General features: G+C 41.5%; 1 protein-coding gene across 4 annotated transcripts in view; it reads right to left on the bottom strand.

Annotated features, from left to right (window-relative positions):
- The window catches only part of ST6GALNAC3 (ST6 N-acetylgalactosaminide alpha-2,6-sialyltransferase 3), a 506,749-nt gene that overhangs the window by 342,982 nt on the left and 146,054 nt on the right, over positions 1 to 17,713 (bottom strand). The window lies entirely within an intron of this gene.

Here is a 17,713-nt window from a genome sequence, read left to right on the forward strand (position 1 = left end):
ATAATTACCTTTCGAGGAAAGTATTATCATCCTTATTTTACAGATAAGGAAACTGACCTGAACAAGGTCACACAGCCAGTAAGTACCGGAGACAGGATCCATCCCAGGTCTGCCCAAATCCAAAACCCCTGCTCTTACACACTGATCGGAGCTCAATGAACAGGCACAGAAGCAATAATAAATAGAATGTTCTGTGTCCATTTTCAGCCTTATTTTACTTTGATTTTGATAAATTGGTGAAGCACTGAGAGGTTACAGTTGTGGGCACTTAGGTTTTCACAGCCTATCAATGTGAGGAGCAATAGAAGCAAGAAACACATAAGAAGAAACATAGACAGCAACAGCGACATGAACAGCAATGCAATGTTTGTGCACTGAAGTGAAATCTTAGCACTGAATTTCACAGATCCAAAATGGTTAGCAATACTGGGTTATTATGCTAGACCAGGCTTAGAGCATGACACTGTGCCAATATCACCATCCCGCATAATTACACGACCTGCGTACAGGGAACCTGATGGCCAATGTAGCCATAACTGAGCTCAACAAATTGAATTGTGGTTAAAAAAGAAAACAACATGACTCATTGAAAGCTGCCCCATCAATTCTTAATTGCTCTTACTCTAACCAAAAGCGTGTGTTCTTTTTCCTTCCAAGCAGTTGTCAAAGTCAAAGAGCACCTGTGTGAGCATCCCTGGAGCAAAATGGCATGGAATTTTATCTTTTGCATGTGTAAATGGACTCTTCATGGTCCTGAAAGAGCTGACTGGCTTGATATAATGAGGAATAAATAGGTCATTTATCTCTTTGTAATCCAGAGGTATAAAGGCCACCCCTTAAATGCACCACTGTGTTATCAAGGAAAACACATCTCTAAGTAATATAATCTAATAGAAAAATCACTAGAGTTACAGTACAGAGTCAGGGGGCATGGTTTCATCAGTAATCATTTTGGAGTTTTTAGGGCCCAAAAGGACTTCTTCAATCATTGGACATCTACAGCCACCATTTCAGGAGTTTAATGTGGAGTTGAGTCAATAACTATGAAATATCTTTGAACACCAACGTTGTTATTCTAATGTGAAAAGTAAGGATCACATCTGGACAAGATCAGGTTTCGGGCTGGCTCCCAGGCCCTCTTGGCACTCCTCCCCACCTCCGCCTGAGCTCTCCGCTGTAAGCTATTCCATACACCACCTCAAAGGATGGGTTTAAGTAAGTGCTTCCTACAAAGTACTTTGAGCAACTCACAGAAAGAGACATTTGAAGCACAAATTATTATTTTTATAGAAGATATTACAAAAGTAGGGCAGCAGTTACTACAATTACCATTCATCACAGAACCTTTTAAGTGCATATGGCAGACGTGTTTGGTGAACCAAAGTATTTTCATGGGTCTTAAAGGTTTGAACTAATAACACCTATCTAGTTACTAAGAATAATTTGATGGCTATAAGATAGATAGATAGATAGATAGATAGATAGATAGATAGATAGATAGATTCGTTATACCAAATGAATTCAGTGCCATATGAAGAAAAATTGAAGCTACTACTATTATGCTGATGTAGCTGCCTAGAGCTAGTCCCAAGTCCCTTCTGAAAGATTCTCTGCTTGTTCTAATAGTATTTCAGACTATTACTTAAGTAATTTCCTCATCTGTAAAATGAGGGGACAGAGGTTGTCTTTGTGATTCCTTACAGCTCCAGGAGTATACAATGGATTCTGTGTGGTATAATACAGAACAGCAATGCTGTTGCACTGATATACCATTGCAAGATGGCACTCAAGCACAAAAGCCAATCAACGGATAAAATATAGAAAAGAGAACTTCCCAGGCCCACAAGAAGGGAGATCCTGACTTTGGTTTAATGAGTGATGGTAACACATCAACAGAGAGAATATGTCAGGTGCCAGGGATGAGCATTAGAGAAACATGATGCTCAGAAGGTCAAAATGTGTTTACCCAGCAGTGCCCAAAATAATAAGACACTGGAGCTGAAAAAATAACCAATTCCAGTACCAGAAACGTAATTGCTACTGTGAGGTATGAATGTTTTGTCACGTTCTCAGAGTTTCAGTATTATATGCCTAAATGATCTCCTTTCTTTGCAGGCTCCATGTTCACTGAGCTACCTTCTGATCAAACAATACTGTTTCCCAGTAATACCAATAATGGAATGAGGGTAGAGGACAGAAAAGGTGACAAGGGGGTGGGATGGGTACAGAGAGACCTTAATATAGGGAGTTAGGATTTAATTCCCCTATAAAAAGGATGTTGCATACATTAACTCTGATTTATATATCAGAGTTGATATTATCAGCATATAATATTTATTGAGCACTTGCTATGTTCCAAACACCACTGTAAGTACTTTACACACATGGCCCCATTCAATCAACATAGCATCTTACAAGGAAGATCCCATACTAATATGAGGAAGCTGAAGAGAGATTAAGTAACTTACCTAAGGATACACATTTAAAAGTGGCAAACAACCTGAGCAATAGCCTTTACGCTGTTCTTCCAATTCTGTTTTCATAAGGCACAGACTAAACTGGATGCCCTAAAGATAGCCATTTTCAATATTCACAACATTGAAGATCAGATCTGGAACATGGTCTCAGAGCCCCTGCCAGAGGTACCCTTAGACAATATCCTTACAGTATGACCTTCAGGTTACCACATAACCCTGGAGCCAGTGAGCTCACAATGAAAGAAGTGCTTCCTCATCTAGGACATGACAGCACTCCCGAAGGTTAGGAAATGCCACCTGTTTATATTCCCTGAAGTTTCGAAAGTGAAGTAGGAAATTTTCTATTCTCCAGGGACAGGTGACACCCTGAAGAACATGAACCATGCTCCCACTCCCCACAGTCCACTCCTGGATGAAGATCTGATTACTCCGTTTTAAGTCTGAACACCATGTTTTCCACACTTACCAATTGTATTTCTATTTGCCATCTTTCTCATCCCACATTTCCTGATCTCATGCCTAATGACAGCAACAGACTCATAGCTGCTTGCATTTATTGCAGCTTTTTAACACCTCTACCTCATTCTACACAGAGTAGCCAGACCAGTCTCTTGAATATTGTTTTTGTCTTAAGGCAATTTAGTTGATCCAAAGTGATAACAAGTTGATTGCTTAGATGATGAAGATATTAACATCAAAGAAGAGGCATCAAAATTGACAAAACAATGCTCTCCTCTTTAAAAAACAAAACAAAACATGAGGTAGAGAGGGATAGAAACATCATTGATGAGAGAGAAAATCACAGATCAGCTGCCTCCGGCACACCCCCTACTGAGGATGGAGCCCGCAACCCGGGCATGTATCTTGACTGGTAATTGAACAGTGACCTCCTGGTTCATGGGTTGATGCTCAACCACTGAGCCATATTGGCTGAGCAATATTCTTCACATTTAACCCCCTGTATATCCCTCTTTTACTCCCATGAGTATTATACTAAATGTTCCTATGTCTTTACAAATGCAAATTTCCATAAAAATTGAGCCCAATAATATATAGTTACAGCCACATGGCCTGGAATTAGCATGCCGGCTCTGGTGTTGTTTAGAGCTGGGTTAGAGCCCTGACCCCACTCACCTGGGCAAATTTGTTTCATCTCAGTGAGTTTCTGTTTTCTTGAGTATAAGAAGGAGTAATGTGATTGCTGTGATGATTATAGAATAGTAGCTAATGGGTGTTGGACACATTTTTCTGGTGCATAGTAAGCACTCAATAGATGTTAGCTATCATGATATCATCATTATTACAGCAATAAGGGTTAGGCTTAAGAGCTCTGACATTGGAGTTATAAATGCATGATTTGGGAAAGTAAAAAATGTGAGGCAAGGAAGATCACTATAAATTAAACACAATCTTCTTTCCATGTGAAAAAAAATTCCTTGGTAAAACTATTTAAACCACTGAAGTTTCTCCATCCCAGACACTCTTGAAATGTGTTTCAGCAATTGTTATAATAAAGATGTAAGAAAAAAGAGGCAAATATCGCCCAGTACAGGTAGTAAGTTTTCAAGCCTCATTGAACAAGAAATATTTATTGTGTCTTTATTATCTGCCAAAGATGAACAACACAGCTTTGCCCTCAGAGAACTCACAGCCCGGCTGTAGTTGAAGGGCATCTTTGCTGGGCACTGGCAATATTGTTGCCCCTGGTGGGTAGCACCTGTTCCATGCCTGGCGCTGTGCTGAGCCCTCTGCACACAGTGTTCCATTGGCCCTCTTGGTTATTCCTTGAGAGGGCACTATTTCTCTCATTTTTCATATGAAGAAACTGATGCTTAGAAAAGTTAGATGGCTTGTCCAGGGTCACACAGCAGGTGGGCGGTAGGCCCAGGACTTGGACCAGGGTCTAACTGACTCTGCCACCGGGATTGTGTCTCCTGACTGTCCAAACACTGCCAATATTCAATTTTTATCACAAAGCAGCTGAGATGGAGACAACAGCAGCTTTCACATGGAAAATGTTCGTATATGGCAAAAACCTGAAATAACATGAATGCCAGTCAATAAAAGAATGATTCAATAAATGATGGTATTTCCAAACCATATTATGCAGCCTGATTGGATCTTCATGGTATATTGTAGTTTTTTTTAAATTCCTAAAAAAGCCCTGGCTGGTTTTGGCTCAGTGGTTAGAATGTCAGCCTGCAGACTGAAGAGTCACAGATTCCATTCCCGGTCAAGGGGTCAATGGCATGTACCTGGGTTGCAGGTTCTCCCTGGTCGGGTGCATGCAAGTGGTAACCAATGTGTCTCTCTCACATCAATGTTTCTCTCTCTCTCTCCCTCCCTCCCACTCTCTCTAAAAAAATCAATGGGAAAAAAATATCCTGCCGAAACCAGTTTGGCTCAGTGGATAGAGCGTCGGCCTGCGGACTGGAAGGTCCCAGGTTCGATTCCGGTCAAGGGCATATACCTTGGTTGCGGGCACATCCCCAGTAGGGGGTGTGCAGGAGGCAGCTGGTCGATGTTTCTCTCTCATCGACGTTTCTAGCTCTCTATCCCTCTCCCTTCCTCCCTGTAAAAATCAATAAAATATATTTTAAAAAATATATATATCCTTGGGTGAGAATTAACACACACACACACACACACACACACACACACACACACACACACACACAAATCCCTAAAAAATTAAGATTGATAAATGAAAAAAAAAAAAAAAGCCCAACGGGAATAAGAGAGAGATGAACACATTACATCTAACCTGAGTCCGTACCTAACGTTTTTAGGCATGTCCTGATTTAGTTTAGCTGCAAACTAAAATATCCTTCCAGTAGAAACTGTACCCCATGAAACATACATGGTCAAGTAGAGAGACCGATTAAGAGCACAAGCTTTGCAGTCACACAGATCCAGGTTCGTATCCCATCTCTGCGACTTACTGCCCATGACCTTGGAGAAATTACTCAACTATAAACCTCAGTTGCCTCAACTACAAAATGATGATACTAATGTCCCAGCTCCTAGGGATGCTGTACCTGACTGAGTGAGAAAATGTGACAAAGTACTGAGCACAGTCCCTGGCACAGAGCAAGTGTTCAATACGTGGTGGTTATTACTTTAAATATTATCGAATTTTCTTAGAGATCAGGCTTTGCTAAAAGCAGAAGTCCTTCTGCAGACTGACATTTAACAGGCCACCACCACACAGAGTGCACTGAGGCTTCCCGGGAGGTACCTGTGACAGAGTGGGCTGATGAATAAATGACATTTGATTTTCTATTCCAACATCTTTCCATTTCAACACTTTCTGGTTAGGCAGCCACGTGGTACCCTCTAGCTGCTCGGCTTCCCTCCTGCATTTTAAAACCAAGGCTATTTCAGATGGGACGTTTGGTTTCCAGGGCTTCTTGCTTGCGATGACCACAGATCATCCATGGGTCTTTAGGTTTTAAGGCCCTGAATCAGGTAATTAGCTCAATGAACATAACCCAGGATTCCATGTTTCAGTTGGAGAAAGAAAAAAGCAAATGAGAGCAAGAGATTGAGAAAGGGGGACAGGCAGACCAGTCTCCCTTTACCCTCTGGGGTGCCGTTAGGTTCTAGAGCAACTACATGAAGGACAAAATTTTTTAATTTTGGAAAGAGAGTTCTAGATTTTTGGACAACCCCAGCTGCTTTGTAAACCACAGCAAATAAATAAAAGCTTGTCAACACAGGGAAATGCTAGTGCCCCAGGATTAAATTCAGCTTCAGAGTGGGTGTACTCAGCACTAGCATTTCTATACTAGCAGAGAGGTGTTACCGTCAGTACCAAACAGGTCACAGCACCATTTTACTTACAATTTCCCCACTGAAATCTATGGAGAGCTTATTGCTTTTAAACTATTTTAAAACAAGCCTTTGCTATTAAATGATGGGCTTATCCAAAAGAGAAGGGCTTGATTTTTATTAGAGAAGGATGATGGTGGTGGAGATGAGAGTGATATCAGCTAACATTTATTGAGCACTGACTCAGTGCCAGGTACCATGCCGAGTGCTTTGCCAAACACTGCAAGGGGCAGGTATCATCACATTAAACACACTAGAAGAGGTTAAGTAACCATTTCCAAACAGTGACGAGCCAGGATTCAGACCCACGCAGTCTGTCCTCTGAGCCCATGCTCAACCACTGCACCCTTCAGTCTAGGTCTCTGGAGTCCTTAATCCTACGCTACCTAGTATTTGATTTCTTCCACTGCCGTAGCTGCTTCTGATTGTTTTTTTTGTTTGTTTGTTTGTTTGTTTGTTTGTTTGTTTTTTGGGGGGATTGGGGGGCGAATAAGGGAATGGCAACCCAAAGCATTTTGTTCTAATGCTTCTCGCCTACATAATTAATTATTTCATCTTCTAAAAGACACCATGGCCATTTCAGCTGAGCATCATCATTCTATATTCCTTCAGAACATGCATGCATCTTCTATTTTCCTGAGTGAGGTTTTGTTTACAGCATACAAGATAGGAAAACAGGATCGAAAAGGCAGGGGGAACATAAATCCTCTCACAGAAACAAGGCACTCCCATCACATTTGAAAGAGCTTCAGGTGCTTTAACGCCCTCACTTCACTAGAAAAATTTGGAGGAAGTAGATCTTGAGGGGCACGGGTATGTCAAAAACAACATGCTGGTTTTCCTGCGTCCGCTGTTTCCCTTTTGCTTCTCTGCTTCCTCAGTCACATTACGCATCCTGTAGTGGACAGTGTCTGAACCCTGCCTTTGGGTTCACTGTGCTTTCTTAGTGCCAGATCTTTATTTCCGGCTAGACTTGTAAGGCCCTTGTGGCTGCAACCACATCTTCCAACACCATGCACACCTAGCCCTCCTATAGTACCTTAAAGTAACAGGCGTTCAAAGGAAGTTTAATTAAGTCAGAGATCATTCATTTTTCTAAGCAAACTCTAAACTCTGAAAAGTCGACATCCCAGACTGCATTGCTTCCTCTGATATTACTTCATCCCAGGGGAGCCTTCAAATGACAAGAAAATTGATTTCCTTCCCCAGCAACCTGAAGGCCTGATGGCTCTGGAATTATCATCTGGATATAAACCCATCCATACGAAAGGTGCCCATTTCTTTAAAAAGCTAAAGAAGTAAGGACCTGAATAAGCACTATTTGATGAGAATATCTGGCCTTCCAATTGAAAGGTTATGCAATTTTGTGAGGAGCTACACTATATTTTTTTTAAAACTGAATTGTGTCAGACCTAGGAAATGCTTAATAAGTGCTTATTAAATAAATGTCTTTTTCTAAAAATAATTAAACTTAACACCTTATATTACGTTACAATTGGGTTTCACTATAAATGTTGGAATAGGTTTATGACAAAAAACACTTTACCTTACATGCAAATCATTTTAATTAAGGAGCAACTCCATTTTGAGAACATTTTAGCATTTTAAACATGAGAAAGCCACTGCAATATGCTTATTGCCTTTAGGTGCAGCACAGAAGCATAAAGGTCACAGCGGTTTTCGGTTCATGAGAGGGGCCTGAACACCGGTCTCTGAGTCAGAAGAAGGCCAAATGGGCAGGGCTCCCAGCCAGAGCAGCTCCCCGCTCATCTGCTTTATAGAGTGTGATTCTGCATGAGATGCCCGTTAACGAAAGGAAAGACACCCGGAGAGTGCAAAGACCCCGGACAGAAAATAAAATAGCATCATTAGGCTTCTATCACATTCTTTTTTTCCACCATCATTCAGCAGAATACCTGTCATTCTTTCTCAACTTATGTCAACTGTGAATCTCAGCACGTTGTAGAAGCCACTGACTTTCATTAGTGAGCAGTGGGTGCATGCCAAAAGGGACACGATCAGGGCATAAGCAGAGGCTCAGGGGATGGGGCGGGGGGGAGGGGGGCGATGAAAGAGCCAATGGGGAGAGATTTAATGGGATACACAGGGCAGTATGAGGAGCTCCTGTTGCTAAAGGGCACAGCTAAAGCAACTTGCAAATGAAAGCAGTGCTTTTCAAACTCAACTATGGTTCAGAATGGCCCATGGGGCTTGTTGGAAATATAGATGCCTGGACTCCACCCCGATTTGCTAAATCAGAATCACCAGGGTGGGGCGGGACCTGGGCAACTGTATACTTAACAAGTTCCTCCAAATTATTCTGATGCACATTTAGGCTTCAGAACCATTAGGAGCCACATCAGTGTCACGGTGCCACTTCTTGGCAAAGCAATTCGTATAAAATGAATTTCTCTAAAGAAATATCAAAACATTTTGACTGGTCATAATACAATCATACTTTGCAATATACGTATTAAAGTAACTTCCACCATCCAAGAAAACGATCACTCTTAAAAAAACTGGGGGTCTAAACCATATGCTCTGAAACCTTCTTTATAAGCATGACGTTAGGACGTAGAGCCTCCTTTAATAGTTCTGTACTTGCAGAAGATGAGACGATTCCCTCTCACTCAGAATGACTAGCTGCTTTTGACAACTGTCAAATTTTCTCCTGGCTAAGATCTGGAGAGTCATCAAAACCAATTGCCAGCCAGACATCTGGTTTTGTAGATTTCTTTAGAAATATAATCAGTAGCCCTGAATATGGACTGGATATTCAGAGTATTGTGAATGCCGCAGATTACTCTGATTTTAACTTTTGTGACGGGGGTATATTCCCCACTCCTGTGAAAGCTGTTCAGTGTGTCCTGTTTATAACTTACACAGCACTTGTTTTCTCAAGTCTCCTGAAAATTAAAAAAATGATCACTCCAAAGCATTTCATTGGAGATATCTGCTGCCACCTGTGAGCCCATAATAAACACCAGGGGAGGAGTTATTTTTAAATCTTACCTTAAAAAAAAAACAAGAAACACAATCTCACCTACCCATATGTATCCTCACAATTCTACCTTTTGAAAAATTGGCTTCTATTTTCTTTTTCGTGAATACAATTTAAATTCATGGGAGCAGTGGGATGCCACTTAGGAAACCACTTTAACATGCACCTGCCCCCTCCGGAAGCATCTTGTTCAGGAACTTTCTTTCCACAGCTACTTTTTGCACCTGTAATGGGGGCCTCTTGATGCCTCCGAGTTTCAGTCTTTTCTCGTTATGATTACGGAACAGTCCAAATAGCTGGCCTTCTCTTACACGAAGATTGTCCTTTAAAATTACTACAATTTCAAAAAGTGAATGGATTGGCAATCTATTCAATAATGGCAGTCCCAAAGAAATAGAATTGGAGAGAGGGAGGGGAGACCATTACCTTTTTCTTTTCTTTTACAAATGACAAAGGCAATTTAACACTTGTTATAACAACTCAAAGGTACCCAAAATAGAAATACATTTTTAAACTATTAAAGTATTTTAAAGTAACTTAATTTTTACCTTGAAAATATTAGATAGATTTAAGTTTGCTAAGTTTTATAAGTACCTATATTTTACCAGACTTATTAAATAAGTTAGACTTGTGAACCCTTTATCGTTTTTCCTAATTGTACTGTGTGTGTGTGTGTGTGTGTGTGTGTGTGTGTGTGTGTGTGTGTGTGTGTGTTTCACCATAGCAATGGTTTTTAATTCTTTAATTCTGTTTTGCGCTGTATCATTATATTTTATTTTTTCTATTTCCTTTATAGAAGTTCTCATAGAAGTAAATGTATTTGATTTCTATTTTATTTTCCTTATGTCATTATTGCCCTTGCTTTTTTTTCAGTTTTTGTGGTAAGAACATTGAACAGGAGATCTTCTATCTCAATGATGTTTTAAGTGTACAGTATGGTATTAACAATTCTGTCAGCAGATTTCTTGAACTTAATCATTTTGCATAACTGAAACATTGTATCTGTTGAATATCAATTCCCATTTCTCCCTCCCCACTGTTGCCTTTTGCTGCTGTCATTCTTTTATTTCTACCTTTTTAATTTCTAAATATTGTTCAGGTATAGACATCTTTTCCTGCGTATCACAGAAAAAGAGCAAATCCTTAGCATAAACACATATGGCTTCTTAGTAGGAATGAAGTCTTTTAACCAGAAGTTCCAAACCCAAATTCATTCAGGGAGCAGGATGCAATAAAGCTGTGTAGAAGTATAAGACATTAAGGAGCAATGGGACCATCACAAATTCAGCTGGAAAGCCACTTAAATGGAGTGGAATTTAAATTTGTACCAGCCTAACAGAATACATACAAGGGCCGAATTCAACCCACAAGGTCAGTTTGCAACCTTGGCAAGATATTATTCCCAATCTCATTTTATCTCTCTCCAGACAGGAAGTTCAATAGACTCGTTCTTATTTGTGCCAATGGAAAAGTACTACAGCATAGATAAAACAAATGAGCAGATAATCCAAAATCTGCATACAGATGACCTCAGTGTGCACTGCTCTTCTTAGGAAATGTATCATTTAACTATAATTTGTTCAGGCTAACCCTGCCTTGAAATAGTTTACATTCCTCCCAAGCCCAAACAACTCAGTGCAGATAAGAGGGGAGAAGGGTAATGAAATCTACACAGGAATGTGGTCCACATCATAGGGCAAGTACCAGCTTCATGTAACATAAAGGTAGTTTGCAGGCTAGAAATTCACAGGCAGATTGTAGCAATAACTACACTCCCAGTGATTATGGGATAGTAATTGAATTTAGCCTTTGCAGATGGTTGAACCAGGTTTAAAAAAAAAAAAAAAGCCAACTCTAGTCTCTCCCCGACTATTTTTCCATTGTCAGGAAGGAATGATTTTTCACAAAAAGAGCCTTTGAAGTGATACCCAATGTAAACTCTGCCCCCGACTTAACAAAAATGGAGACAACACAAGAGGAGGGTAAATGCCATGTTCTCCTATCACAAAAGAGAGACTTCTGTAGAAGCCACTGACTTTCATTAGTGAGCAGTGGGCGCATGCCAAAAGGGACAAACAGGAGAGAAAAATAAAAAACTCAGCTTGAAGCAGCTTTGCCATCCTGACGAAGGGTGAATCACTAACTCCACAGCAGCTTCCTTATTGCCACTGAGCACACCAATAGCCAGCTTACACTCATTTTCTTCTCAGAGCATCTGAGTACTATTCTCTGATCCACTTCTGCCTAGAAATAGTAACGGTCCTAAGAACAGAGGAAAAGCACATCCTAATGGTGTATATTTAGCATTTCTATGGCATTTTATGGTGTCTAGGTTTTCGTATGACCATTTTGCATGAGTCCTTCCATCTGCAAAAGCACAGAAATAAAGTCATTAGCCAAGGTCACTGAGAAAATTAGCAGAATGGGAACACAAACTTATAGCCCCTTCCAGACCATTACTTTATTCACCGAGGACTTCTACCTCATTTACCACCACTTCGCTCTTAACTGCTGATTGGCCACTGAGGGGCTGCGAGAATCCTTTGAAAGATCCCAGGATCTGTACTGCACACGCCGTCCTTCCGTAGACTCCTACTGGAAGATGGAAGGCAGTGCCCAGGGAACTGATGGGATCCCAACAACCCAGGCCATCTGCAAGAGCCCTGGAAACTAAGAAAGTCATAATTCTCTGCAATGTGGGGGCCTCCTGTGCTGAATGGTGCTGGTTTGCCTGCCTTATATTATTTTCAGCCAAGCCTACAGCAATGTATGTCCCCATGGTGATCAGGGTTAATGTAATCGCATCAATAATTTTCCATAGAGGGTATGCGCCAATTAAGCCCATTTTAAATAAGAAATAGTAAAAGGATTCTGCAATTTGACCAAATTTCAGAGGCATTTTAGCAGTCATACACTATACTAAGAAGTCTGATGCTTTGCAACGTTTTTGGCACCTGGTGTGTTGACATAATCAATCTCTTTCTGTCATGCTCTCAAGAAAGCTTTGATTCGGTGTCAGTTCAGGTTCGTGTGAAGCTTTAATAGTGAAAGGCTCCACATCTTAAATGAGCTCCTCCATCTTCGTGCATGCTCAAGGCATCGATGACAGGATTTCTGTCCAGGACTTCAATTTGGCAAACACTCGTGTCTACTTCTCTCTTCAGAAGGTGAATAGGGCATATTCTTTGCTACCAATTTACTGATGGAAGAACATGCAGAAGGAAGTTTAGATTGGAAATAATCCTATATAATAAAAGCTTAATGTGCTAAGTGTCCGGTTGTCTGGTCAACCAATCAAAGCGTAATATGCTAATGATATGCTAAGGCCGCTCAATCACTCGCTATGATGTGCACTGAACACTAGGAAGCAGACACTCTGACTGGTAGGTTAGCTTGCTGCTGGGGTCTGGCCAATCGGAACTGAGTGAAACAGGCCAGACACTCTCCAGAGCCTTCCCCCATTCCTTCCCCAGCTGGCCAACCTCCCATGTCCCTCCCTGGCCCCAATCATGCACCAATGGGGTCCCTCAGCCTGGCCTGCACCCTCTAGCAATCTGGGACTCCTCAGGGGAGGTCAGAGAGCCGTTTTGGCCCAATCCCACAGGCCAGGCTGAGGGACCCCACTAGTGCATGAATTTGTGCACCAGGCCTCTAGTTCTAAACATAAAATACCAAGGCTCCCAGGATGTTTTTATGATGAAATTATACTTTTCTCTAGATTTCCTTCAGATTTCCACCCTTGGGTTGAGCCTGTGAGTGTGGGAGTTCGTCTGTGTGTGTGTGTGTGTGCGCGTGTGTGTGTGTGTATCTCCATATTTTTGTTTCATATGAAAATATTGACTAGTAATATCCCAGTACAGTGAGACACAGGCCACTTCCAACACCATAAAGTAAGCAGCACAATACAGAAGTGGTAAAGTTCCCATTTATATCCTCACTTTCTCTACTGCCCCCCAGTAGCATTCTACCATCAAAAAGAGAATCTATTCGACTGGCTCATGGCAATAGGTAGTGATTTGATTTCTGACACACAGCACTCAGGTAGCACTCTTCGATCCATCAGAGAGTGCCTTATGGTCCCCCTCTCCACAAACCTTATTTAAATTGAATGCTATCACAGAGCAGCTTACCAGTTAAATCAAGATGTCTTAATAATACAGAAAAGAGATTATTAAATGCAATAACAGCCTTTCTCAGCTGCGTTTACAGCCTGGGACATTGCTATTTATGTATCCCCCAGGATATAAATTCTAGGAAGAATTTCACTTTGCCCAAGTTCAGCGCACGGGCTTTCACTGCACATCTTTTTCAGCACCAGCAGCACTCAGGAATGACAGCCTGGTTCCTGGTCCCAGAAATTAAGAAAAGGGATCATGGTCAAAGGAACTGGGTCAGATACCATATTAGAAATATTACATGTATCTTTTCCAGACTAGTCAAATAGCACATAAAACAGTACATACAAAACCTTTCAAACATACACGTGAAATAGCTCCCGTTTGACAACCACATGCAAGCACTTGGCTAAGCACAGCACACATGATTCTAGTTATTCCCACAAAAATCCTTGAGGGAAAGGATTTGTTTGTTTCATATCACAATGGTAGATACTGAGGTTCAGAGAAGTTAGGCTGATGACTCCAATGAAACCTATAAGCCTAGATGCAAATTCCTTCTGACTAATTCCAGTGCTCACGTGTCTAGCATGGTACAGTGCCACCTGTCCCACAGCCCCCTCTATGGGAAGCAGTAGCAGTTACAGAAGCTGCCGCACCACGTACAGAGCCAGACAAGATACACTGGGCATGGCCCTGGCCCTCCACAACAAGTTAGCAGCACTAAAGTCCTCTCACTGGGTTTTTCTGGGTTTTGTTGCCCCCCAATAACTCTCCCAACCATCCAAAAACAATAATAATAATAATTAGCAATAATAATAATAATAATAATTGGCACACAAAAAGCACTTAAACCATACTGTGGACTAATCTGAAATTTGGACATGTTTGCCTTTAGGTGGGTGAGGAGAGGAGCTTTAAACATATTTGGGTCAGTAACTTCATTCATTAGGACCTTTATCTCTTCTGAATGAGGCACTATGCCAAGTGCTCGGTCAAGATGGTTTCCACCTATTTAGGAGCGGACAGACTTATAAGCTACGCTTTGGGATAGAGAGAGACTGAGAGAAAGAGAAAGGAGAGCAAGGGATTAAAGAAAGCATTGGTGGGAGCAAGAGTGAGGGTTTGGAGCAAGAGGAAAACTTATGAACAATCACCAACGCGAGATAAGAATCATAATAGAAGTCTGCAAGGTCCCATGGATCTCAAGGAAGACTTTCCAGAGTCCGTTCTGGGTCTGGGAACCTAAAGGGTGAGTCCAAGTTCACCAAGCAGAGAAGAAAGAGAAAGGACTCTCCAGGCAAAGGGAAGAGAGTGGACAAAGGTGTGGATCTGATCGGAAAAGAGAAAAGAAGCTAGAGCTATGGGAAATAAGGCTAGAAAAGGAGGTTGAGGCAAGAATTAACTGGTCTACATAAGCTGCACAAAGAGTTTAAAGTTTAGTCTCTGGGCTGTGGAGTTGCTGAAAATGTGTGAACAGAGGACTGGCAGGATGAGGTTCACATTTTTAAACCATAATTTTGGCAGAAATGTAGACAAAGGATTAGAGAAGAAATTAGGTGTAAAGTAGCCTTATATCGTAACATTCTCAGAAAAGAGACAATCAAAATCTGAACGAAGACAGTAGATTGGAAAGGAAGGTACATAGACTAGAACTGACGACATGGGGTGACAATAGGATAATTTGGTAATTAGAGTAGATGTTTTTGCCATGACAAAAGGCATAGAACAGATTGGTGAGGGTAGGAGAGGTGAGAAAGAAGGGAGAACAAAAGTTCAATTTTAGATGTGTGAAACTTTCACTGCCAAGACTTCCGTGGAAAGATCTGGGATAGGCACGTGGAAATTCAGGATGGAGCTCAGAAGAAAGGTCAAGGCATTAAACACAGATGTAGAATTTTATCAAATTTGGCGACTGGTAGGTTACTGGTCTCTGAGAGAACAGTCTTGGAACAGTGGTTGACTGAGGCAGGAATACACACAGCTGAGGAGTGGATGGAAAGTGTCTTACATTGTTAGCGAATTATTTCTGACCTTCTTTCATATGTGTATTTTCTAGTCCTCCCAATGAAGGGAAGCTCCTTAGGGCAGGCACATGACAGACCTCCCGGTATGCCCACAGGCACCAATAAGCACCTGCTGAGTTGAAGAAGTATGGTTGAGAGAGAACAGGTAGATAGGAAGACCTTTCCCCAGACAGCCCTTGAAAGTGGACCTGGAAGCCCCTGAGCCTGCAGACAACAGCTCTTCAGGTTTCCTCATGGTTGAGGGCCTCTGATTATTTTCCATGGATTAACGCCTTCAAGGGAGCAGGAATTGACTTGCCAAAGAGTCTAAAGCACTTGGCCGGTGTGTCTCACTTAAAAAGCCATTAACAAGTACAACTACAGAGGTGAGAAATGTCCAATTAAGGCAATTGCTGCAGTGTCCAAATGCCTAGCAGCTGTGCCCTCCTCACGCCACCAGGCTGCTATGGAAATAAGAGTTTAACCATTTTTTGAGAGCACAGCCAAAACTTTGTCTGAAAGCCATTGAGGCCTAACAAGGGCAGGGTAGAAATTATAAACCATCCCCTTCTGTATGTCTCTGTTTTTTTTAAGCCCCCAAAGAAACTTCTATGAATTAAGCTATGATTCCTTAGATATTATACTCAATGCACAAACAACAATAAAGTGAACTCCATTAAAAGTAAACATTTTATACTTCAAAGGATACCATTAAGAAAGTGAAAGACAATCCATCGAATGGGAGAAAATACTCACAAATCATATATCTGATAAGGGATTGTATACAGAATATATAAAGGACTCTTATAACTCAACAATGGAAAGAAAATTCAATTTTTAACACGGGCAAAGGATCTGAATAGGCCTTTCTCCAACGAAGACACACAAATCCTACCTAATAATAGACAAATATGCAAATTGACCATACCTTCGCTATGCCCGCGATTGGCCAGGAGGCGCGGGGGGGCGGGACTCGGGGTGGCCGATTGGGCCGGCAGGACGCTGAGCTTGCGTCGCCAGCGGCGGCTCCAGCTCATTGTCTGCGCCATGGTTGTGCTGCGGCACAGAAGGGGCCTCTGGGGCAGCGAGCTCACGTCCCACCGCGGACCATCAAAAGCGGGGGAGCTGGGTGCCTGTCCACTCAGACACCAGGCCTTTCAGAAGCCTCTGCCGCGCTGGAGGCTTCTGAAAGGCCTGGTGCACCAGCGATCAAAAGCAAAAGCATGGGAGCTGGGTGCCTGTCTGCTCAGGCACCAGGCCTTTCAGAAGCCTTCGCCGCACCGGAGGCTTCTGAAAGGCCTGGTGCACCAGCGGACAGGCACCCAGCTCCCCCGTGATCGAAAGCGAAAGCGTGTAGGGGACCCTACACGTGCATGATTCAATCATGCACTGGGCCTCTAGTAGATAATAAACATATGAATAGGTACTCAACATTATTAATCACCGGAAAAATGCAAATCGAAACCATGAGATACCATTTCACACTCACAAAAATAGCTAAAATCAAAAGATGAACAATAACAAGTGTTGCCAAAGATGTGGAGAAATTGTATCCCCCAAACATTCCTGGGAGGATTGTAGAATGATGTAGCCACTTTTGAAAACAGTTCGGCAGTTAAACATATAGTTACCATATGATCAGCACTTCCACTCCTAGGTATATACCCAAGAGAAATAAAAACATGTCCATACAAAAACCTGTACACAAATGTCCATAGCAACATCATTCACACTATCCAAAAAGTAAATACAATGAATAATGGATAAATGAAAAGTAGCAATTTCACAGAATGGAATATATTTGGCAATAAAAAGAATTATGTGTTGACACAAGCTACAATATGGATGAACCTCAAAAATTTTATGCTGAGTGAAAGAAGCCAGTCATAAAAGGTCACATATTATATTATTCCATTTATAGAAAATGTCCATAACAGGGAAATAAATACAGACAAAAAGTAGATTAGTAGTTTCCAGGGTCTTCGAGGAGAGGGGATAGAAGTGACTGCTAATAAGTACTTTCTGTGGGGTAATAAAAGAAGAAATTAGGTAGAGAAGATGGTTGCACAAGTCTTTGAGTATACTGAGAACCATTGAATAGTACGCTTTAAAAGGGTGAATTTTATGGTGAGTTATATCTCAATAAAACCATTATTTTAAGAAGGAAGGGATGGAAGGAGAGAGGGATGGAAGGAAGAAAGAATAAACTAACTTGTGAACACATACATCTCTCAGGGTTACCCTCTAAAGTGAGAACATAAACAGTTTCCACCCAGGAAGAAA

This window comes from Cnephaeus nilssonii (genome assembly GCF_951640355.1).
Source record: "Cnephaeus nilssonii genome assembly, chromosome: 7".
Taxonomy (NCBI): Eukaryota; Metazoa; Chordata; class Mammalia; order Chiroptera; family Vespertilionidae; genus Cnephaeus; species Cnephaeus nilssonii.